At 37.4% G+C, this 26,696-nt stretch overlaps 1 long non-coding RNA gene across 1 annotated transcript in view; it reads left to right on the top strand.

Annotated features, from left to right (window-relative positions):
• Nucleotides 1-26,696, top strand: part of LOC140501257 (uncharacterized) — a 51,168-nt gene that overhangs the window by 10,543 nt on the left and 13,929 nt on the right. The window contains exon 2 of the long non-coding RNA XR_011966118.1: nt 9,519-9,776. This is a non-coding gene — a long non-coding RNA (uncharacterized lncRNA). The remainder of the gene's footprint in view (nt 1-9,518; nt 9,777-26,696) is intronic.

Consider the following 26,696-nt stretch of genomic DNA (forward strand, 5'->3'; position numbering starts at 1 on the left):
CCTTCTCTTTTGTCATCTCCTTAGCACAATGGTATTTTTAAATTATATTTATATGCCTTAATTTACTCAGTCACTCCCCAGTTGATGTGCACTCGTTTTCTTTCCAATTCATTGACACTAAAAAAAAAAAAAGAGAGAGATGCTATGAGTAGTTTTTTACAAATAGTTTTTTTTCCTTTTTTTGTCTAGAGCCTAGGCATAAAAAAGGCATGACTGAGTGAAAGAATATGTATACTTTGGTGACATCTTGGGCATAGTTCCAAATTAATTTTCAGAATGACTATACCAATTCATAGCCTTCAATAACAATATATTAATGTACCTGCTTTCCCACAACCCCCTCTACTGTTTACATCTTTTCTCTCTCTCCCTGCCTCCCTTTCTCTCTCTCTCTCTCTCTCTCTCTCTCTCTCTCTCTCTCTCTCTCTCTCTCTCTCTCTCTTTCTCTCTCTCATTTTTATGGGTATGATGTAGAAGTTCAGAGTTGCTTTAATTTGCATTTAAGTGATTTGCCCCAGGTTCCACAGCTAGTAAGTGTGTTTGAGGCTAGATTTTAACTCATGCCTTCATTGTACCGCCTAGCTGCCCTAAAAACAATCTAGTAGTCCACAACAATTATAGACTTTCTAAGCAGCAATTTAGTTTCTGAATAGGTTAACAACAGAGTGAATTACTAAATGAATAAGCATCTAGTGCTGTTCTAAACTCTGAGGGTACAAAGAGAAAAAAAATAATTTTCCCTTCAAGCGTGTCACATTCTAATATGGGGAGATGACATGGAAAGGAACCAAATGAAGGTCAGATGGTAAGATCCAGAGGACTTTAGGATAGTAGCAGGATGCATGATAAGACCTTCTGGTCCTTCACCTCATTGGAAGACTTGTAGGTGGTGACTCCTAACTCATCCATGGGGTAGGAAAAGCCATAGTGGAATGGCTGGGGTCAGAGGAAAAGCAAAAACTGGAACTTCACTGGTTTTTCTTCCCCTATAGGGGTCTCAGTAACCTGGTTGCTAATTGGTGAGATACAAAGTCAAGTCAAATCAAATCAACAAGCAAATATCAAGTGCTCATGATGTGCCAAGCACCATGCCAATGCACTCATAAGAAAAACAGTGCCTGATCTCAGAAAATATACTTTTTAGTAAAAAAGTCAGTCATTTTTTCTGGTCAGGTCTGATTTTTTGTGATCCCTTTGGGGTTTTCTTGGAAAAGGTACTAGTTATTTGTCATTTCCTTCTCCAGCTCATTTTATGGAAGAGAAAATCAAGGCAAAGAGGGTAGAGTGACTTAGGCAGGGTTACATGACCAGTAAGTGTCTGAGGCTGTATTTGAACTCACATTTTTCTGACTTCCTGATTCTAAGTTGCACATTCTATCCACTGTACCATCCAGCTTCCCCTTAGTAAGGGAAGACAATATAGAAAAGTGAGATAGAAAGGAGAGGTGATGGGAGGGGTATAATAGAGACAATTGAGTCAAGAATGCAGCTTGGTAAGTAATACAGTAATGTTTGGCCTGAGAATCCTTCAGATAATGGAGGTTCTGGGAGCAGCCAGACAATCAGAGTAAGGAGCCACAAGTTAGATCTGCATTTAAGGAAAAGTACTTTGGCAGTAGTAGGTGGGATAGATGGAGGTGGGGAGGAATTTCAGGAAGATATCTTGCAATAATCAAGTCTTGGGATAATGTAGATGAGAGAACATGAAGATCTGAACAGAAGGGCCCAGCTATGGAGATGTTATAGAGAAAGAATAAGTAAGATCAGGTCCTTAAAGGAATATATGGGATAACATATGAGGAAGAATGAGAAGTGGAGGACAATGCTAATGTTATGAACTTAGGAGACTTGAAGGTTGATAGCTAAGTAAGAGGGGAGAATTTGAAGGGGGAAGGAAATAATTTATACAGTGGATAAATATAAGTTGTTTTCTAGAACAGTTGTGATTGAGAGGTTTTCCAACCTGTTCTTTTGTAAATTTCAGTGAAACTCCTCAGAATGATCTTTACACTTTATAGTCTCTTAACTTATCAGTTGGAGCAGTTAGGTGTAGTGGATTAGCACACAGGTCTGGAGTGAGGAAATCAGAAAGATCTGAGTTCAATTCCTGCCTCAGACATTGACTTAGCTGTATGACCCTGGGCAAGTCACTTAATCCATTTGCCTCAGTCTCCTCATGTGTAAAATGAGCTGAAGAAATAAATGGCAAACCATTCCAGTATATTTGCCAAGAAAACCCCAAATGGAGTGATAGTTGACAAATTGATCAAAGCGAGAGTTATAGCAAGAGCTGTTATGGAACAATTGCTGCCATACCTGTAGAAATGTGCTTTTTGGATGTCATTTGGCTATGATCTGCCAAGAAGGGAGGAAACTGCAGGAACCAAAATAGAAGACATGACATGTAAATAAGAATCAATACAATTTGACACATTTTCTTAAATATTTTATTATTCTAATCTTGTGAACTTGAACCATAATGTAATGCACATTTGCTTCTACTTGTTTCTGATGTTAGTCTTAAAAGATCTGCTTCCTCTTTGTCCTTGTTTATAAGGGTTTCTTCCTGTTTGTTTCCTTGTTCCCACCCAAGCTATTTCTTCTTTCCAGCTCCCTTCCCTTCCCATTTCTGCATTTACTTTTTATCAAAGTCTTTCTTTCTTTCTCGATTTTTAAGCCTTCATTTATCTTTTAATTAAATCACCAGTGGGGTGCATATCTGAAGCCCTCAGGGCTCACTTTGAGCTGGAGAAATAGAGAATGCTCTCTGCTGCCTATAAACAAAATGGTCATTTGAATGTAGTGCAAGAATTATTTTCTTAGTGAGGTCGATTTCTGAATTACTTCTAATATTATGCTGCCCATATCTTTCCTTTAGAGGTAGAACTATTTTGTGAAATAGGTAAGATTTCCAATTCCTTATCAATGATATTTCTGTATTTTTTTAAGCTAGTACCTTACTTAATATTGGAATAGGGTCTTATCTTGTGAAATCAGGGCTTGGCATCTGTGAATTTTCATGTACTGATAAATACATATTTGAAAATAAATAGGAAATCAGTCATAAACTCTCTTTTCCACTGAAATAGTAAAACTGTAAAAGAGTCAAATGGATCATTTCAACTGTTTTAATAACTATAGTGTCCTAAATCCTACACTTAGGAAATCAATTATGCAGAAATTGTTAATCAGAAAAGCCAAAAAACATCAAACTGACCACAGAATGACTAGTTTGGTGGCCATTCAGAGACAGCCGCACCATGAAGCAAGGTCTACATCCAACAATGTCACATGGGACTTTGGAAATCATAAAGTGATTTATGGAAGAGTAAATCAAAAAATCAATCAGAATGGCAAACACATAAGAATACTGTAAGTTCCATGATGATAATGGTCATGTCTTGCATTTTTTTTGCAACTCCTATGGAGTCTGGCACAGGGCTTCTCTGCAATTAGCAATAAATATTTTGATGATCCACATTTTATGGTGCCAGTTGCCACTCTTCTTGCTAATTGTACATTGTCTGCACCAGATTTTTTTTGACTCCTTCATGTATATACTTTTTGCACTGGACAATTAATTCAAAGCATTTTGGTATTGCTATCACTGTGACAGATTGAAATCTCCTTAGTTGTAGGGGTTACAGCTATAGGGATACAGATAAGGATTAAGAGTAGAGGCATAGAAAAACTGCTAAATTAGGTAGAAAAGCAAGCTTTTTTCTTTAAATAATCAGAATTATGTGCAGGTCTGATTGTTCTTTATAAGCATAAAGGGGCAGTGGGAAATGATGTGATGACAGGAATATGAAGTTTATAATGTATCTAGAAAAGGAAAGAATACCTCAGAAGAATCATTTCAATAAACCTTCAAAAAAGATGAGAAAACACCATTAGATATGGCATTTAAGGGATCCTTGGTAACTTTGAACTGATCAGTTTCAGTTGCTCAGTGGGCACATTTACTATGTGCAAGGTTCCATGCTAAATGTTGGTTATTGGGATAGTAATTTCAATGAAGGTAAAAATCTCGGTGATATTTGTCTTTTTAACACCTGTCGCCTCTTCCCTATTTCTACCACTTCCCTAAAAAGGACCATAGAATCTTGGATAAGTCGAATTCCATGCATACATTTTTATCTTTTGCTTGGATCTGGTCATGTTACTTCTCCACTCAGAAACTCTTCAAAGGCTCCCTACTGTCTATTACATCAGATTCAAAGTCTTCTTCCTGGTAATTAAGGCCTTCCACAGTTGTATAACAATACACCTTTCCATCTTTATTTCATATTCTTCTTCTCTCTATTCCCAAAAGATGTCTGTTCTCTGAACACACCCTATGCCTTCTTTCTTCATGTCTTTGTTCATATAATTCCTTGTTCACATAATTCCTTTGAAATGATCTCCCTCCTCCTCTTCAACTGTTGAATTCCTAACTATCCTTTGAAATCCCAAATGAAATGGCACTTTTTCCCTCCTCACATCACATAGCCCACACACTGGTAATGATTTTATCTGTGTATGGTGTTATCTTTGTACTAGACCATAAAATCTAGGAAGGTTGGCCCATGGCCTGATCTAACCTTTGTGCCTCCCCCAGTACTTTCCTCTGGACAGTCTTCAACTTGATGTTTTTTTTTTTCCAGAGCTGCACCCAATAGTTCAAATGTCAACAGGACAGAGCATAGGAGGAACACCTCCTATCTGGTCCAGGATACTCAAGTTACTTGTGATTCTTTCCCATACAGAGACAAGCTTTTCAATTATCTATGATTTATCTATTAGAACATTCTCTTCTATTAGCATTTAGGGTACAATATATATAAATATATATAAAATAACAATTGTGATAAATAACATGTAGTCCTATAAGGTTTTCAAAGCCCTTTACATACATTTGATCATCACAACAGCCATCAGAAGTATAGGTACTATTATTATCCCCACTTTATAGATGAGGAAAATGAGACTGAGAGAGGTTAAATTACTTTCCCAAGATCATACAATATTAAGTGTCTTAGGCAGGACCAGAACTCAGATCTACTTTACTGCAATTCTGGTATTCTGTCCCTAATGCCATCAAGCTATCACATGCAGTTAGCAAACTTAGCTTAGTGGTTATTACAAAAATAACTTATAGTCCTATTTTGTTTACATGACATACTGATATAGAGAAGAGATTACAGGTATATGACATCCTGTAAATCCTATTTCTCTCTGCCTTTCCCTTTTGCTTCCCCAATAGCCCTTTTCTACCAAGGATCCTCTTGGCCTTATTACAGCTATGACTGTCTGCATTCTGGTCCCTCCTCATTGTATTTACACTATTCTCTCTTTTTCAGACTTAGGATCATGGATGTAGAACTAGAAGGAAGGACAGAAGGAAGGAAAGAAGGAAGGAAAGAAGGAAGGAAGAAAGGAAGGAAGGGAGGAAGGAAAGAAGGAAGGAAGGAAGGAAGGAAGGAAGGAAGGAAGGAAGGAAGGAAGGAAGGAAGGAAGAAGGGGAAAAGGAAGGAAGGAAACATTTATCAAATACCTACCATGTCATAAATACTTTACAAATATTATCTCATTTGATCTTCACAACAACCTTGAAAAGTGTTAAACAGGTGCTATTTTGCAGCTGAAAACACTGAGGCAAAGAGGTTTAGTGTCCAGGATCACACAGCCAGTTAGAGGCTGAGGCTGGATTCGAGTCTTCCAGAGGCCAGACTTCCAGTGCTCTATTGGACCACTCAGCTGATGCTTAAGGAACCTCAGAAGTCATCCAGTCCAAACTTCCCATTTTACAGATGAGGAAACTGATGCTTAGGGAGGTTAAGTGGTCACACAGGTAGCAATCATCAAAAAGAACATTTGAAAGTAGGTTCTATGATTCTAGCGCCAGTATTCTTTCCCCTGTACCACCTTCCCTGACCTCTCTTCTCACTATGAAGGAGACATTCCTCAGCACTGGAGGAAAAAAAAGAGTAGGCTCTCTCTCTCTCTCTCTCTCTCTCTCTCTCTCTCTCTCTCTCTCTCTCTCTCTCTCTCTCTCTCCCTCTTTCTCTCTGTATATATACATACATACATATATATGTGTATATATATATATATACATATATATATATCTTTATCCCAATAAAACATTTGATTTTTCTATATTTTCTTTTTAAAATCCAAAGTGAAAAGGAAATCACTTAACTCAGACCAAGGCTGTATTTGCAGAGTAAAGTAGAATGCTTAGAGAATTATCTAAATATTTTTTTAAAAATTAAATTTACATTTTATCTCAATTATCTGAGTATTTTAAGCAAGCACAGCCTTTTTAATTTATTATTATTTATTATTCATGCAGTTGTCTCACTTGTCCTCCTTGTATTGCCATTAATGCCTATTCTCTGAGAGCAGACCTTCCCCCTGACTTTTCTTCATCCAATCCATCCCTCGCACTGTATTCCTGGAGGCTGCCATGACTCACCAATGGAATTTGCTCCTTGTTGTGGTCGGCCAGGCGCCAGCTTTCGTGGGGTCCAGGATTTGGTGGATGACACATCTGTTTGTCTTAGCCTTGTTTAGCTTGGCATTGTACATCTCTGGGTCCTGAGTCAAAAATGATGTTAGCTGCAGGCAAGCAGTGGAAAAGTTTCAGGTTGGAGGCCATTGCTGTTCATTTCTGGCCTGTTTATAAATATTTGAAAATATAAACTCCATTAGGTGCTCCAGGTTTGTAATGCATACTTTCACTTTGAAAAGATAGTCAACGTTGGAAACATGTTAAGTACCTCCATATTTATAGGAAACATGATGTCCCAAGGTAACAAACCAAAATATATTCTTTTATGCATAGTAACAGTCCATCAACAAGCATTTATTAAGCACTTGCTGTATGCCAGCAACTGTCCTAAGTTCTGTGAGCTCTACTTTTATATTTAGGATTCCTTAGATAATTCAAATGTTGGCATTCCTTACCCATGGGCAGATGTTGGTTATGTCTTTCCAAGTGAAAATTTGGAAGATGTTTCTTTCGTGGGAACATTTGCCCTTATCACAACGTGGTCTAGATACAGTGGTGGCAATTTTCACCTTTCCTTTCAATTCATTTCTTTCATTAAATATTGACTGAATACTTAGTACTTGCTTGGCATTGTGCTAGAATCCTGAATGGTAGATGGATGCTTGAGTGTGCTGAGCACTATACTTGATATAACTGGCTACTTCGTAAGTGCCTATTTAGCACATGTAGTATTATGATCAGTCACCAACCATTTATTAAGCATTTGCTATATGTGATATCCACTTATCTATTTACTATATCCAGTGTGCTAAGTACTGAGGATGCAAAGAAAGGTAAAAAACATGGCATTTGCCTTCAAGGAACTTAATATTTTGATGAAAGAGTATGTATAAGGAAAAGGAGAAAGAGGTAGTTTCTGTTTTCAAGGAGCACACTGTCAGTCTTAAATAATAGGATTGTAGCTATCCCTTCCACATCACAACTTTCTCCATCATGGGTTTCAATATATCAGGGGTCAGCCTAAGAAATTATATGCAAACGTTTTGGGAGTTTTGCAGTGGCCACAGACTACACTAGAAGATCGACAGATGACACAGAGCCTATGACCAAATACTTAACCCAACTTTTACAATAAGGTACTCTAAACAGCCCATAAAACAAAAAAGAAAAAAAAAATTCAGACTTCTTCTCTGGTATGAAGGAAGGGCCAAAAAATTTTATGAAGATTTTCCAGGTAGTGGGGCCACTAGGCCTCCCTAACCTTCACCATGTGGAAGGGATAACTGTATATCTTATAATGGGAGGGAACTTAAATTATTTAAAATTATAAATTAAAATTAAATTATTTAAAAAATTATATAGTTCAACTCTATAAGTTTTTTAGAAGAAGAAACCAAAGTCCTGAATAATTTGCACAAGAGTTGAAAAGCAGCAGGCTGCAGAGCCTCAGGTGCTATGACTCTCAGGTCAGTGCGTTTTCTCCTTCATCACACTCCCTTTACACTGTCAGTAAGGCATAAGAGATGTACACAAAAGACAACATTTATACTCTGCAAACAAATTCACTCAGTTAACAGCATCTGTTAAGTACCTACAATGTGCCAGGCTCTGTGCTAAGTGCTAGGGATATAAATAAAGACAAAAGGCAACAGTACTCATTCCCAAAGAGCTCACAGTCTAACAGAGGAGACAAGGTGTAAAAGTCTTATATATAGGATATGTTCAAACAAGCTATTACAGGATAAATAGGAAATAATCACCAGATGAATATTATATTATCTTTCACTAGTATCTGAATTCAGGTTGACTCAGGATAGTGTCCATACCACTAAAAATGATATATTTTTGAAAGGAAAACGTATACATTGGCATTATATAAAACCTGTGACCTCGAGGCCATATATGCATCTATTTGGAAAGGAAAAAAATGTTCTTATTTTTTCTAAAAAGTACATATTTCATATGAGTAGTGATAGGTAGGGACCCTTATTTGACATTCTCTGTCATTTATATTTCCTGACTGTGTATGCCACAATTCAGGAACATTCTAACTGGATTTATTGGTTAAAATTTTGTTGTGCCAAGATACGGGCAGTAGGAGATGTGCTTTTGGAAAGACATGACTCATGAATTTTGCCCACCTTCTGATGTTCCTTCTCCCTCACCTTCCCCCCACTCACAACATGACAAAGGTGAAGTACAACAATGATGGTACTTACTTTCCTCCTTTCCCCTTTCCCTTCCATAGTTCTATAAAATTTTCCTTCTCTGACTTACCATCTCCATGAAGGCATACTAGTCATTGATATAAACATTTTAAAGTTTGAAAAATGTTTTACTATACAAATCTCTTTTGAGCCTCACAACAATCCTTTGAAGCAAGTGCCATAGGTACTAGTGTTCTCATTTTGTACATAAAGAAACTAAGGCTTAGAGAAATCAAGGACTTTACTCATGGTAACCTAGCTAGTTAAGTAGCAGAGAGAAGATCTGAACCCATGTCTTCCTGACCCTAAGCCTAGCTACTGCAGTGAGTGGCCAATGGAACCGTCACAAACTTCAACCCTCTCCTTATGTCATCTCTATATCTCATGGCGATATCTATCCATATTTGTATATCCATTGAAATCCATGCTCTCTGAGGGCTAAAGCTAAAAGTATCCATTTCCTTCCACATCTGGATCAATGAAAAATTGCTTACTACTACCCTGTTTTGGTGACTAACAGGATTTTTCCCTGGAATTTCAACAGATTTTTTTTTTCTTTTTGGCATGGCAGGGACTGGGGCACCAAATATGGTGATCTCTTTCTAGCCCACTATCTTGTCTCTGGGCAAAGTACAAAGACTATGGTTGTAGACAACGTTTCTCTGGATATGAAATGAATAAATGAGAAATATATTTGGATCAATGGAATCTAGAGATTCTGCTATATCCTACTACTGAATATATGCTAACATGTTAATACCCTAAAAGTATAGCATTATCCTATTCACTTTTATTCCCTATTTTTATCTTCCCAGGATAAAAACAAAGAGCCTTTGGTTACTGATCCTAAGAATCCAGAGAAACACTCCCAAGTATTGGTGGACCTAATAAATTGTATGCTGTACTGAAGAAGGCAAAGGAGCAGAATTCTCATCAAGAAGTCACCTTGTTAAATGAACTTATTGATCTCTTGTCCAGTCCTCAGAAGTTGGCAGAAGCCTATGGATTGAGTGTGAAAGGGAAGGAATCAAAAAGAAAGAGCCTCGACAAAGTTAATGTGTCAGCTTGTGAAGGTAAACATGACTTTTAGACAGTAAAGAAAAGGAATGTTCTCCTACCCCTGCTTTATAGACATTAACTGCCAAGATGTATATAGTAATATGAAATATAAATGAGTAAATATGAGAATATGTTATTTCTCTTAACATTATCCTACTTGCCATGCACTAGAATGAGGTGTCTATCATAATCTGCCACGTTGGGGAGCAATAAACTAGAAAGCAAATTATTTCATAGAGGCAATCATGTCATAAAATTCCCCAGTGAGTTTATTTTTACATTTTTTTAAACAGCAATTCAAAATCCTTAACCATAAATTGTGACAAAGGGTAGGTAAACACTAGTAAAATCTATTGGAGAGTTGAGTCTATTATCCAGAAAGTTCTAGTTTTCCAAAGGTTTTCTATCTTAAATATCTTGAATAATTATGTCAAGAGTAATTGGAGGTAGGTCTTTTCTTTATTTTTTTTAAACATAATCTGTATAATTACCTCAATTCTTTGGTATCCTGAAGCCACGGTATTGCATTACTTTTCTTCTTTCCTACAACTTTTCTTTGTGTGGTGAGACAGTGGCAAAACCATCTCAAAGCATTCTGATTCTTCTTTTCAATTAAGCTAGTAAGTCACAGTCATTTGACTGAGTGTATAATTGGGAGGAACCAGAACGATGAAAAGTAGGATGATGAAATGAGAAGGACACAGGTTTGGGAATCCAATGACTTGAGTGTGGGTTCTGGATCTGTCACATAAACCATATGAGCTTGGGCAAGTCATTTATCCAGGCAACAGAGTGGCACAGTGGATGATGCAGTTCTAGTCTTTGAGTCAGGAAGACTTAGATTTAAATCTTGTCTCACAATTCTTACTAGTTGTGTAAGTTACTAAACTGAGGTCTCTCAAACTCAGTTTTCTCATCTGTAAAACGAGGATAATATTCAACTTAACACACATCTATTGTGAAGATTTTATGAAATTACACACACACACACATAAATACATATGTATTTTTCAAAAGCTTTTTCAAAAGCATTTTTAAACATTAAAGAACCATGTAAACACTAGCTATTATAATTATTTTTACCTCTTTGAGCCTTAATTTCTGCATCTGTAAATGTACAGGTTTTAATTTCTTCATAGTTATACTATCTACCTCACAGAATTTTGGGGAGGATCATTGAGATGACGTATGACATACATAAATCATAAAAGTCTATAAATGTGAGATAATAAGGTCAACTATGCCAGACATGTTGGTATTCAGGGATGGGGAACCTGTGACCTCAAGGTCACATAGGGCCCTCTATGTCTTCAAGTACGACCCTTTGACTCAATCTAAATTTGACAGAACTAATCCTTTTATTGAGGGGATTTGTTCTGTGAAGTTTGGGTTCAAAGGACCTAGAGGACCTAGAGGGTTACATGTGGCATCAAGGCTGTAGGTTCCCTAACCCTGGATAAATACATGATGTTCTATTGGCTGAATCGATGTGATCTTTAAAATATCATGGGGAATGTGTGAGAAGTTATAAGACTAAAGAAAGGCAAATGATCTGATTAAAAAAGAAAGAGAGTGAAATCTGTACACTATTGATTGGCAAGCAATCTTGACTTCAATTTCTTGCAAAATTCTATAGGACATTATTGAAGAAATTGATTACAATCGCAAATGAGCAGAATAGTTTAATCAAAAATAAATTATGCCAGATTAGCCTTGTTTCCTTTTTTCATGGGATTAATAGATTCAAAATAATAGAAAATGATGTAGCTATAAATTGCCAATGTTTCTGTTTTAGACTTCCCACCCATCTTAGTACTCACTTAGGTTTGAACTCTAGAGGGGTTCCTCAAGGACTCCTATCCAAGGATTCCAGACACTCCCTGGTTCCACACTTGTGAAACTATAGTTCATGGACTTCCATGAGATGCAATTTTAATAGTCATGAGCCATAATTAATTTAAACGAAAGAAATTTACTAAAATGGTATGACAATAATAGTAGCTTTTAAATATTACTCTCATAGGCATGGGGTGTGCTCAAATACAAAAAAATACACACAGCACCAGAGTAAAGAGTGGGAACAAAGGTATTAAACATTGCTAATAGTGTACATACCTTTAGGGAATGTATATAAACAACATAATTCATGCCTCTGCTACTGTAAGGATCATGAACTTTCTCTTCTTGTGGTGATTTCCTGTTGCTCTGCTCTGGAATCCACATCTTTATTGGGTAGTTCATGCATCTGGGTTCCCTACATCTGTTCTTCTATGGAGCTCAACTCCAAACTGGGTAGGTTGTATAGGCGACACACTGGATGGTCAAAATAATCAGGATCTAAAAAGATCTTGATAGTCTAGAATAGTGGGCCAAATATAGATCTAATGGAATTTAAAGGGATAAAAGTGAAGTCAAATATATGGAGTCAAAAATCAACTTTCCAGTACATATAGTTCATGTAGAAAAGAAAGGGTTGCTTTAATAGAGTATAAATTCAATACAGTTCAGCCATCTGATATCAGGAGCATAAAATACCAATGCAATTTCATGTGGAAAGGGAAATTATTGCATCCAGAATTGGGGAAATCAGAATCCAATTGTACTCTGCCCTGATCAGACCACATCTGGAATATTATTTGAAATTTAGGGTGCTACAATTTATAAAGGACATGGTTAAGCTAGAAAGTATCCAGAGGAAAGGGACTAGAATGGTAAAGGGTCTCAGACTCATGCTATATGAGGATTCATTGAAGAAACTAGGAATTTTTAGCCTGGAGAAAAGTATACTTGTAAGGAGCATGATAGATGTCTTCAAGTATTTGAAGGACTTAGAGAAAGTCCTTCAGCAAGAGGTACTGATTTGCTTCTTCGTCCTAGACAGTGGAACTAGGATCTATGAATGAGTGATTAGACACAGATTCCTAATAATTAGATATGTCACAAAGTAAAATAATGTGCCTTGAAAAGGAGTAGTTTGCAGAGCTCTAAGTAGCAATTTTGGCATCTGGGGTTTGTGGGGCTAATACTTGGTGGGGATGCTATAGAAGAGACCCTTGTTTAAGCAGAAATTGAATTGGATGATGTCTGATGTTCCTTCCAAATGATATTCCTTGACTATTTAGCCAGAATTAGCAGTAACAAAAGCTATGGCATAGAGAAAATTTGACTATAGCATCCCACCCAATTTTTTTGAACCTCCATATCTGTTCTTGTTTTTTTCCCCATCCCCAAATACCCACTACCTGTATCAGAGTTGCCCCCAGAAAACTGAGAATCTAGCCCATTTCCCCAGGCTCCACATTTCTGGGGACCTTGAGCTTGATTGAACTTGGGGAGATATCAGAATGGAAATAAGGAGAGACAGATTAAGGAAGGCATGTTAAGGCATCTAGGTGATTAAACTGATGAAGTACCAGACCTGGAGTCAGGAAGACCTGAGTTCAAATTTGACCTGACATTTACTAATAGTGTGACCCTAAGCAAAGTCACTTAACCTTGTTTGCCTCAGTTTCCTCATCTGTAAAATGAACCGAAGAAGGAAATGGCAAACCATTCTAGTATCTTTCCCAAGAATACTCCAAATAAGGTCAAGAAAGTTAGATGTGACTGAAAATGACTGAATGACAACAAAAATGGTAGAGGAGAGAAAGCAACCCACTAAACATTGAAACCACAGTGCTTTGGCTACTGTTCGGTCACTTCTTTTCATCTTTCTTCATCATTCATGCTGCCTTTGATGTTTATTTTGATATGATTATACCTTCAGTTATCCCTTCCATATCATGGAGTTAGGAGCAGGTGCCCCCACAATCTGGAAAATTGGGTAAAATGTTTTGGCTTTTCCTTTGTACCAGAGAAAAAGGTCTAAATTCTATTCTTTTTTTTTTTTTATGACATGTTCACAGCACCTTATTGTACAATTAGAGTTAAGTATTTGGTCATTAAGTATTTCGTCAATTGGTTGAGTATTTGGACGCTGTCAGTTTCTGGCCTTTGCGTGTTGTCTGTGGCTACCACAAAACTCTGAAAAAATTCCCATTTAATTTCTTATGCCAACCCACAATATACTGAAACCCATGGGGAAAGTCGTGATGTGGAATGGCTAACTGTAGATATGCATTTGAAGACAAGGGTTGGGTGACAATCCACCTGGGCCTCAACACTTTTGTTTGTAAAAGGAGGACGAAAACACCTGTCCTACTTACCTCCTGGAGTCTTTGAAAAGATCAAAAGCGAAACAGCAGCAAACCTTCTTTGACTGCTCAAAAATGATACACAACTATAAAGCATTTAAAGTATAAGAAAACAGTCAAAAAATAAAATAAAATACTCCCCCCCGCCACATCTCTGGAGATCAGCTATCTATGTATTCCCTGGAATAGAGAACACATACTTATTTTAGCTCCTAGACTTAAAAAGAAAATTATGTTCTACCAAGGTTTAGTAAATAATAACAGGGACATGAAAGTATCATGAGTCATAAATGCCAGTTTCCATTTGCTTTTGTGAATATGCATGTACCTGCATATTCTATCAGAATGCTATATAGATAAGTGTGTACAGAGCACAGGTGCACAGGTGCAGGTACATCCAGGGGAAAGCATCTTCATTGGCCCTCCCCCTTAATGGTAGAATGTTTTAGTGCCCTGTTACAAGAACTGTGTAGGGAAATTGTTGCAAACATTACTGCAGCATCGTCAGCTTTTTCAACTGTGTATATTGATTTTTGCAAACATCTTTACTGGTAAATTGGATCCAATCATATCTTAGCTTTATTGTAACAGTTCTATACTCTGCAGACTTTCTCCTCCTCTGTGTTGGATCTTTAAATATGTGTGTGTGTATGTGTGTGTGTGTGTGTGTGAGAGAGAGAGAGAGAGACAGACAGACAGACAGACAGACAGAGAGAGAGAGAGAGAGAGACAGACAGACAGAGAGAGAGAGAGAGACAGAGAATCATCCAAATAATCTTTCTAATGTATAGGTCTCTGATCTCTGATCAGAAATCTTCAGTCACTCTCCACTAGCTATAGAGTAAAATACCAACCCTAACAGGACAGTTTTTACCTCAATATAGTTCAAACCTATCATTCTACTCTCATTTTATTTTATTCTTTGCCATATCCTTGATATTTTATCCCAAACAAACTATTAGTTGTCCCCTTCATTTGTTCCTAGTAGAAATGAGAAGTCTCAAAGGAAATGACCTCAGATGATGCTCCATGCATGTCTATATGTGCAGTGGTATTTTGAACCAGGTGCCAGAGTGATTCCACACACGTAGTTTTTCAAGCAGCTGGTAGATAATCATTTGTGGTGTATATTGTAGATGGAATCCTTTTAAGGCTTGAATTGGACTAGAGGTCCAATGAGGCCCCTTTCAGCTCTTGGATTTAGGTATTCTCAATGGAGAGTAGTTTTCACTGAATTGCATTTATGGGTGCTCCATTCCAGTGCATTTTCTGGAAATGCATGAATAAGAAACATTCTCTTTGGATAGATTCGTATGCTTTGTTCAGGGAAACAGAAAGGAATGTTTATCTACACTCCCAGTGGGAGAGAAAGGCTGATGTCTAATTCCAAAAGTAACAAGAAGAGCTGATACAACTAATGGATTCAGTGAAGGTTTCAAGGCCCCATCACAGAGGGACTGTGAAATAGGTTGTAGGTTACAATGTGTGGGAAAATTTTGCTGTGAAATAAGAAACAAAAGAGTCCTCAAATTAAGCTGAAGCTAAATTTCCTCAACAGATATTAAAATAAATTGAGATAATGAGCTATATTGTACCTAGTATGTAAGCACCAATCTAGAAAAAAAAAAAAACTCTGAGTTTAAGACTTTTTTTAGTCTACCAAGGCATCCCGTGGTATACAGAATGCAGCAGTGATAACAGTAATCAAATACTCACCAGCACCATTTTTTGGAGAGGACCAGTCATCTCTGGGCAAACAGTGTGGAACATTGAAAGGAACACTGGCTGCAGTCAGAGGACCTGACAAGTCCCATATAAGATGAATGATGCTTGGCCTCATGTTCTGTCCCTGATATGAACTGTGTGACGTTGGGCAAATTACTTCATCTCCCTAACTTTAATCTCCACCAGTAAAATGAAAGGCTTAGACGAGATAACTTCTGAGGTCCCTTCCAACTCTCAATCTTTGATCTTGGGAATTCTCCCTTATGGCCTCAATAAGTGTTTGCTTTTTCTCTGAGGTTGTGCCTGGACAAGGTCAAAATATACAATCTAGCTTTCTTTTTTCATCAATTAATTTGACAGGAATTTTAGCCAATCCACATGTCTGATATGCTGTCAACTCTTTCTGGATAACTGACATACATATAACTAGACTACCTGAATTAATTCAATGTTTTCAAGTGAGATAAAGAGAACTCTAACCCAATCTTCCTGTCAGTAGCACAAAGGGTATACATTTATTGTACGTAAATTCATTGAAGTATTTTAAAGCAAGTTCTGATATCCACAATGCCATGCAAAACTAATTGTTCTTAATCAGCTTATGCTTCTAATGTTTAAAGAAATCTATACTGATAATGAACACACTAGCTGATTTTCTTAAATTAGGTCAACTGGAAACCTTTTTACCCAGCTTTGATCCCCTTGTTGCTTTACTTTGACTCACCCTTAAATTTATCATGTTATCACATTCTTAATTTTCTTTTTTTAAGTGGCCTCATATCAGTGCCTAAGTGCTATTTCCTTATAGCAAGTTATGCATTTAAGAAGATGTATTAACTATTTGAAGTCACTAGAATGAAATAGGTTCTTAAAGCATACAACTCAACCACCACAAGGTAGGTCTTCAAGCAGGTGGTAGATGATCATTTGTTAGATATATTGTAGAGGGAATCCTTTTAAGGTTTGGGTTGAATTAGAGGACCTATGAAGACCCTTTCGGATCTTCGACTTTAAGAATCCACTAATCCAAACTAATCCAACCTGGGATTAGTTATAATTATAGGATATTATAGGATAATGGGATTAATTATAGGATAACTAAATAGATGAAACCTCATAGATCTACAGCTGGAAGGGACCTTGGAGGCCATTTGAGTTTAACTCCCTCATTTTATACATGAGGAAACTGAGGCACAGAGAACTTAAGTGAATTGACCAAGGTTGAATAGATAGAGTCAGTGGTGAAATTTAAACTCAGGTCTTCTTGACTCTAAGTCTAGCACTCTATAAAATGCTCCACATTGCCTGTCTGGGCCTCAGTTTTTCTAATTTATAAGATGAGACGACTGGACTTGATCTCAAAATTCTCTCCAGTTCTTACATTATAATCTGATGATTTGTATAAGTGAGGAAAATAGAAACCCATATAGGCTAAATTACTTGTCAAAGATTAAATTTGAATCTTTAGTTAGCGTTGTACTGTGCGGTGAACAACAGTGCCAGCATTCTAATTCAGCTCTCCTTTATTTCCAGTATGAAAGATTGATTTTTCTTTTCACTTTCCACATTGACTCTAGGACCTAGTATCCAAATGTAGGTGAATTTTCAACATACTCTTAGGACCAAATTTCAGGAGCCCTTAGAGGAATATGATGAAATAAAAACCTAAATTAAGTGCATTATTTCCTCCAATTGAGGCAAAATCATAAGCACGGTATCTTGCACATAGTAGGTGCTGAGTAAATAATAGTATCTCCAATTGCCTTTCAGATATCTCAAAATGGATGTTCAGTTGACATCTTAAGGGCAGCTTGATGGCATAGTGTATAGAGTGCCAGCCCTGGAGTTAGAAAGACTCATCTTCCTGAGTTCAAATATGGCCTCAGACACTTACTGGTTGTGTGACCCTGGGCAAGTCACTCAACCCTATTTGCCTCAGTTTTGTCATCTGTAAAATGAGCTGGAGAAGGAAATGACAAACCATTTCAATATCTCTGCCAAGAAAACACCAAAATGGGTCATGAAGAGTCAAACATGACTGGAAAATGACTGAACAGATACCTTAAATTCAATATTTCCAACTGAACTCACTACAGTTTCACTTAAACTCTCCCCACTTTATACTTTCCCTATTACTATAAAGGGCAATAGCACATTCCTACTCCCTCAGACTCACAACCTAGGCATTATTCTTGATTCTCACTATGTCTCTCCATCAACTATCCTCCTCCTCTTGTCCCCATATCCAATCTGTGGCCAATACCTGTCAATTTCATTTCTCTAGCATCTCTCAAATATGCCCCCTTCTCCCCTCAGATACCACTATCATTCTGGTGCAGGTCCAAATCACTCTTGGGCTATTATTATAAATATCTGTTGATGGATCTGCAGGTTTCAAGTCTCTCCCTACTCCAGTCCAACCTCCATTCAGTCACTAAAGTGATTTTCCTAAAGCATAAGACCAAACATGTCACTTCCCTACACAATAAACTCCCCTGACTCCCTATCACTTCCAACATTCAATATAAAATCCTCTGTTTTAAGCCTTTTTAAACCAGTCTTCCCAGTCTTACACCTTTCTCCTTGTTACATATTCATAATCCAGTGACACTGACCTCCTTGCTGTTCCATGAATAAGGCTTTCCTTTTGGCTTTATGCATTTTTCTGATCCATTTCCCATGCCTGGAATGCTCTCCCTCTTCGCTGTCTGCTTACTTTCCTGACTTCCTTTAATTCCCAACTAAAATTTTGTCTTTTAGAGAAAACCTTTCCCAACTCCTCCTAATTCTAGTGTCTTTTCCTCTCTTTTTTGTTATTTGTTTATACATAGCTTTCTTTGTATACATTTGTTTGTATGTAGTCTCTCCCATTAGACTGTAAGCCCCTTGAAGGCAGGGACTATCTTTTGCCTCTTTTTGTATTCCTAGAGCTTAGCACAGTGCCTGAGCCACAGTAAAAGCTTAAGAAGATTTATTGACTGACAGTGACTAATAGCTCATTTCTACAGTATTTTAAATTTGGCCAAATACTTTACATATGTTATTTCCTTTGATCTCACAATGATCTGTGAGGAAGATGCTATTTTTATCTCTATTTTACAGTTGAGGAAACTAAGGCAGATAGAGGTAAAGTGACTCATGCAAGGTCACATAGATAATAAATGTCAGATCTGAACTCAGATCTTCCTCTATCTGCTGTGTCACTTAGCTGAGAGAGGCTAAGTGTCTTGCCAAGCTCCTAAGTGTCTGAGGCAAGATTCCAACTTCACTCAAGTCCAACACTTTATCTAATCCCCTGAATTTGTTGAGTTATCTAATGGGAAGGGATTATAATCAGATAATCTCTGTGGGTTAATCTAATCAGCACTGATACGATTCCTTAGGAAATTCTGAGCAGAGTTCACAAGGGCATCCTTCAACTGTAGTCGGTCAATAAGAACAACTATACAGTGTTCTGATTAGATGGTTAAGATAGAAATAATTAGGTCTATGATACTTGGGTATATATGCAATCTAAGATTTAGGAGATTGAGGTTATCTTCCCAGATTCCTCATGATATGACTGTCTGGCTCTAGACAAGTTACATAAATCCAATTTTCCACAGGAAAAAAAAACTGCTTACAGTCTCTCCTTTTTCTAATTCAGTTCCCATAACTACTCAAATTTAATCATCCCAATGTACAGATCTGACCATGCCATCCATCTGCTCACAACCTTTAGTAACTCTTCACATCCTACCTAGAACATAAGAATAAACTATTAAATTTTTGACAAAATATAAAATATTTTATTTTTTAAAATAAGTCATAAAATGTCATATATGCAATATTATAAAATAAGATGATATTTTATAATCAAACTATCAAATCCTTAACTTGGCATGGCTCTCTAACTTAGAGTACCAGCCTCTGTTTTCAGACATGCTTTATTCTTTGTTGTATCCTATGTTTTCCATTCTACCTGGACTTGCTGTTTATCCAAATCATCTTGCCCTTCCTCACTTCCATGATATAATGTTGATCATTCTCCACACCTAGACTGCATTCTTTTCTCACATCTTCTTCATGAAATTCTCCTCTTAAGTTCCAGCTCCATTGTCATGTCCTCTATGAAGTTTAAGGGGAAGTCAGGTGGCACAATGGATAGAGTGCCATGTCTAGAGTCAGAAGATTCATCTTCCTGAGTTCAAATTAGGCCTCAGACACTTATTAGCTTGGTGACCCTGGGCAAGTCACTTATCTCTGTTTGCCTCAGTTTCCTCATTTGTAAAATGAGATTGAGGAGGAAAAGGAAAACCATTCCAACTTCTCTGCCAAGAAAACCTCAAATGACGTCATGAAATATTGGACATGACTGAAAATGACTGAAAAATAACGATGAAACCTACTTAAGTCTTCTCAGGTTGCAAATACCTCCTCTTTCTCCAAGTTTACTGTCACTTTTTGTAAGGACTTCACCAGTGCCCTCATTACAGTCTAGCTTGTACCCTACACATTTGTAGTTTCATCCCTTATTAGATTGCATGTTACTTTTCCATCTTTCTATTTCTCCTAGTGCCTAAATATTGTCTTGCATACACAGTAGGCACTAATGTCAATTGAATTACATTGCTGTCTGCGAAGGCAGCCTGTTTACTTTTTGCTGTTCAGAAAGATTTCACTTTTTTCTTAAACCACAAGTCATAACCATCGACATATGGCCTAAAGCAGCCACTCAAAATTGAATCTAAATGAACTCCAAAATTATATAGTAAATCAGCACACACATATATATATATACATATACATATATACTTACATATATATATATACAATATGTGTGTATATATGTATATACACACATATTCATATGTTGGATATTTTATCTCATGGGAGATGAGCAAGGCAAGAAGTATATTTTTCTCCCAGTGATGGCAGTTTTTAAAAGCAGAAAAGAATGCACATATGTATGTATGTATATATATATATACAAACATATGCACATATGTATCTATTGTGTGTCTATACATATATATATATAGATGCATGTGTGTTTATGCATTTTTTCTGCTTTTAAAAATTGTCATCACCAGGAAAAAATAAGTTTCCTAGAATAACTCTTGCCTTACTCACTTCCCATACCCTACATAAAGTATTCAGGCCATAAATATAATCCTGCATCCTGTTCCTTATTTTTATTTATATACTTTTCCACTTCAGTTTCACTACTCTATGTTTAAATACATACACATTTCATTTTTATAGCAGCTTGCAATAAATCTGTGAATACAAACCATAAACCTAAATTATAATACAAAGGTGCAAATAATATTGCAGGTGAAGGTTGTAAACAGCCAGTTGCTAGGAAGACAGCACATTTATTTAAAGCCTCCTGAAGCCAGTTTTGTTCCATGCTTTTAATTCCTTTGGTTTGGAAGGGGTTTGGTACTACCATCATTTTAACTTCATTTCATAAACACAGCCTTTGCTTTGACGCTGTCTCACTCCTTCCCTGCTTCACATTTTCCAGGCATTTCCTGCCAAGCCATATTTACTCTTTCTCTTAGACGAGTCTTGCCAGCTATCTCCTGGTTTCCCTTACAGCCAGACCCTTCAGGCAGGCATCTAATGGTTCTTTGGAGATCCCTTCTCTTTGAACTGTCTGAGCAGAACAGAGACTCCAGAGTCTATGACCTGGGAACCTGGCAGAAGGTTCATAATGCAATAAATCAAACTGACAATAAATTACTCTTATTTGGCCCAGTCTGATTTCAAACGCACATTGACTTTGAGAAATTTTCATTTAATTGCAGCTTTCCCATTGTTTATTTGTGGCAGAGCCTGACAGTATTTTCTCTATGATAGCAAACACACATATGTTAACACGTAATATATATGTGTGTAATTTCATATATATGGTGATTTCATGGGAATGGGCAAGTCTTGGTATGGAAATTCTCTCCACAGATGATAATTAGCAACTCTTCTTTAAGTAAATATTAGAAAATTGCCTGGGGGTTGTGGTTGTTTAGTCTATTAGTCTTGCCCAGCTCTACGTGACCCCATTTGGGGGTTTTCGTGGCAAAGATCCTGGAATGGTTCGTCATTTCCCTCTCCAGCTTGTTTACAGATGAGGAAACAGAGGCAAACAGGGCTAAGTGACTTGCCCAGGGTTACATAGTTACTAAGTGAGGCTGAATTTGAACTCAGATCCTCCTGTCTCCATGGCTAGAACTCTAGCCACCTAGAACTGAACCAATGATTTTCTGACCTCCAAGCTAGCTCTCCATCCATTATACCATTATATCATGTAGCCTCTCAATGGCAATAATCTTTGGAACTAGATGTTCTGCCAGACCTAAGATCCTCCATAGACTGTAGACTGTGCCTAGACTGGACATTTTGGAAGGCTTGCATTTGTATGGTACTTTATAGTTTACAAAAAACTGTCACATACACTGTCTGGTTGGATCAATAATCAAGTGAGTTGAACAGGCATCTGATCTTTCCAACTGGGTAGAGGAAGAAACTGACATTTAAAGAAGTTAAATGACTTGTATAAGGTTTCCTGCTAGTAAAAAGCAGAAAGCCTCAACTTGTCCAAATCTTCTGATACTTAAAACAGAGTGCTGAGCTCAGAGCCAGAAAAACTTGGATTTAAATTTAAATCTCACTTTCAATACTCATCTATGTGACTAGAGGCAAGTTACTGGTGTCTCTGGTCCCCAATGTTTTCATCAACAAAACAGAAAGAATACCTAGAGTACCTGCCTCATAGGGGTATTGTGCGGCTTAAATGAGATGATTGGTTATCATAGAAATATAGTTTTAGATCTGGAAGAAACCTTAGTGATCTTAAAGTATGTAAATGTCATGCTGTATTACTGTCATTTATTATTGTTTTATTCCACTACATCCTAAATTACCCCATTGTCCTGCTTTTCCCCAGTAACCTGAAAGATTTGTTATATCTCACTCATTACACCCCTACCTTATCATTACAATTGACTAATTTGTTTCAATATGTTAATGCTAATTAAAAACCATAGATTTCAAATCTAATGGAAAATGTAGTAAATAAAATGGCCATTTGATTTATGTGCAAAAACGTTGTAATTTTGACATAGATTCAAAGAAGGTCTAGTACAGTGCCTGTCACATGGGTGTGTTTGTGGAGTGATTGCTTCTACACTTCTTGGTAGGAGTCTTAGTACAGATAGTTCATCCACCTCTAAGAAGGCAGCATTTAATTCCATCTGAAGGAAAGTACAGGAAAGCTTAAGAGATGCAGGATTCCTGGCTCAGTAGGATGGCAGATGAAATTCAGTTTTATGCTGATAGTAACAATACAAAGTGCTTTTATGATTCCCTGAAAACTATTTATGGACCAAAAACCTATGGTGCATCACAACTACTCAGTGATGATGGATCCACATTGATTAGTGATAAGGACATGATCCTAGAGAGAAGGACTGAACACTTCCATAGTATTCTCAATAGACCATCATCAATCAATGCTGAGGCCATTGACCATTTATCTCTGGTTGAAGTCAATCCCTCCTTAACTGAACTTCCAGCTGAAGAAGAGGTTTCGAGAGCCGTTAGGCTCCTTTCATGTGGCAAAACATCTGATGCTGATTCAATTCCAGATGAAATTTATAAGGTAGGGGAACCATTGCTCATAAAAAAGCTTACCAAAATTTTCCAGGTTATATGGTAAGAGGAAGTTATCCCCCAGGAGTTCAAGGATGCCTCCATTGTCCATTTCTATAAAGGTAAAGGGAATAGATTGTCCTGTGACAATCACAGTGGGATCTCTGTTAGTCATTGCTGGCAAGATTCTTGCTAGAGTCCTCCTTAATAGACTGATCCTTCACCTGGAAGATGATCATATACCTGAGAGCCAGTGTGGCTTCAGAAAGGGCTGAGGAACAGTTGACATGACGTTTTCTGCCTGACAACTCCAGGAGAAATGCTAGGAGCAGAGCAGAGATCTGTACACATTAGTATATCTGACCAACGCCTTTGACACTGTTTGTTGTGAGGGCTTATGGAAAATTATGTCAAAATTTTGAAGAAGTTCATCAGCATTGTACATCAATTTCATGATGTCATGTTTGCCCAGGTTTTGGATAGTGGACAAAGCTCCCGTGTCTTACCAGTCACCAATTGAGTGAAACAGGGCTGTGTGCTTGCTCCCATGCTTTTTAGCATGATGTTTTCAGCCATGTTGTCAAGTGCTTTCAATGAGGATGAACACGGCATCAAGGTCAACTACTGTACTGATGGTAAGTTCTTCAATTTGAAAATGTTACAAGCCAAGACCAAAGTGGAGGGTGTGTTGATGCATGATTTTCTGTTTGAAGATGATTGTGCACTCACTGCAGCCTCTGAAGCTGAGATGCAACAAAGTATAGATCAATTCTCTGCTGCCTGTGCTAATTTTGGCCTAATAATTAACACCAAGAAAACACAGATGCTCCATCAGCCACCACCACACCATCCATACATGGAACTATCAGTTACAACAAATAGAGAAGTTTTAAATGCTGTATTTAAGTTCACTTGCCTTTAGTAGTGCATTTTCCGGGAACACATTGGCAATGAGGTTGACACATGCATTGCCAGAACTAGCTCAGTGTTTGGGAAGCTCTGAAGAAAAGTTTGGGAGAGAAGAGGTATTAGATTGACTACCAGACTGAAGGTCTACAGAGCCCTTCTGCTGACCTCATTGTTCTATACCTTTGAAACACAGACAGTCCACCAGTGCCATGCCAGGAAACTGAATCGTTTCCATTTGAACTGTCTTAGGAAGATTCTGAGAATCACCTGGCAGGATAAGGTAGCAGACCGTGAAGTCCTTGTTTGAGGTGAACTGCCAATCATTTAAACTGTGCTTCAGGGAGTGCAACTCTGATGGGCTGGCCACATTGTTTGAATGCTGAATGTATGCTTGCCAAAAAGACTATTTTATGGAGAATTCACATGAGGCAGGCAATCACATGGTGGTTGGAAGAAGAGATGCAAGGTCACTCTCAAGGTCTCTCTCAAGAACTTTGATTGTGAGACATGGAAGACACTGCACAAGACCTCTCAGCATGGTGTACCCACATCAGAAAGGGAGCTGTGCTTTATGAGCAAAGCAGAATTGAGACAGCACAAAGTAAACTTAGGATGTGCAAATTTGGAGTATCTACCTCAATTGTTCACACAGACTATCTGTGCCCCATCTGTGGTATAGCATTCAGAACTCATATTGGTGTGATTAGTCACAGTTGGACACAATGAAACTTGAGTTTATCATGGTGATATCATTTTGGTCCTCTTCAAGAATGAAGGACAACAGCCAACCAACCAGTATAGCCAAACTAGCCTTCAAGAGATAGTGAATGCTGAGGACTTCATGAGGGATTGAATATTGAATACCCTGTAGTAGTAATATGGACATTCCGTTTTTGGACATTCTATGAAGTGCATTAAGCCCCAAGTAGGGAGGTTTTTGCAATTTACAAGATCCCAAGAATTGTAGATAACTGAGAGTTTAGTAAGCATTCATATTTTTGCTACTAAATGACAGAGTATGAAAGATAAATGGCAGTCATGGATCCATAAACATTTTTCTTTGAGGTCAAGCTGACTCTGAGTCTAATGTTCTTTTTAAAAGAGAAAAGATACCTGGGATATTTTAATTCCCTTAATATGAATGCAGATAATTTTTAAGTGGATAACATATATCACTGACTCTCCCTCATCATTAATGTATATAGTTGTATTAATTGACTTCTGACTAGCTCTTGAGCTCAAAGAGTAGATTTTGCATTTTGGGTTAGGAGTCCACTATTTCCATGTATTTACTCAGGGAAGCCTTCCTGTAAGAAGTAGACTCACAGGTGATCTTTGAACTAAAGAAAAAGACAGATGGTGGGGAAATGACAATTATTGCAAGACCAATGCGGGACAAAGTGGGTGGAGTAGTGAAACAGCAGCATGTTGTGCCAGGGGAACCCCATAATACAAGAGAAAGAGTACAGACTTAGGAGTCACAGGACTTGGGTTCAAATGCTTTTTACATTTTTTTTAATTTTTCATTTTTAACACATCATATAACATGAAACAATTCCAACTTTTGGTCAGGTGATACTTCTTTAAAAGCATTTACAATATAAACCACAAATGAATATTTTTTTAACATTAACCAACTGAGACACACATGATAATTATGTATGTTAACTTCACAAGCCCTTGACCTAATTGTCTCCATACTATTATTAAGAATTAAAGGTCCCTAACTTATTGTTGTTGGTCTAAAGTCCTGTACCTAACAGCTTAATTTTAGACTCAACCTCGGATGTTCTCTTACCAGCAATCTATAATTTAATAGATCTGGTATTAAGTTTATAAACCTTTTGACTATAGGGAATCGCCACTAAGAGTAGGGACATTGCAAGGAAACAGTATCTCTCCAACTTCATGTCAATTCCAGGCAAGAGTAGATTGTCACCTTGCATTCAGTGAGGCTTAAAGTCTGCCAGGTGTCAGTGGGGAAACTGGATGAGGAGAATCCTACCTCAGCCCAGGCTGAACAGCCACTCTCCCACCTTTCCTATGAGATCACCTTTTGCAGTTCGTACTAGCATCTCACAAGCTTACTGGCATCATGGATTGGAGGCTCAGATCACCTTTGTTGCTATCCATACCTGGAGTTAGACAAAGAATAGTCAGTTTATAGTCCCAGAGCATCTTAAAATAGCAAGTTCCAATAACCATGTTTCAGATATGACTATAATTTCACATTGGCTAAGGAACATCTTCTGAGGCAAGTCTTAAGTGGTTTACATGCCTTTCTATACATGTTCTAGTTCCTGCTTAAATAACAATCATAAAATCAAATTTACCATTAAAACCTTAACTTTTCCATCAAAGCCAAATTTTACCTGAAGTTACCTGCTCCTAGAAAACTTAGACTAAAATTCTTTTCCCCAAACTAAAGATGTCTTTGATTTAGTCTCAGTAATTAATTCAGTCAATTGTTTTAAT

The sequence above is a fragment of the Notamacropus eugenii genome, chromosome 4, assembly GCF_028372415.1.
Source record: "Notamacropus eugenii isolate mMacEug1 chromosome 4, mMacEug1.pri_v2, whole genome shotgun sequence".
NCBI classification, from domain to species: Eukaryota; Metazoa; Chordata; class Mammalia; order Diprotodontia; family Macropodidae; genus Notamacropus; species Notamacropus eugenii.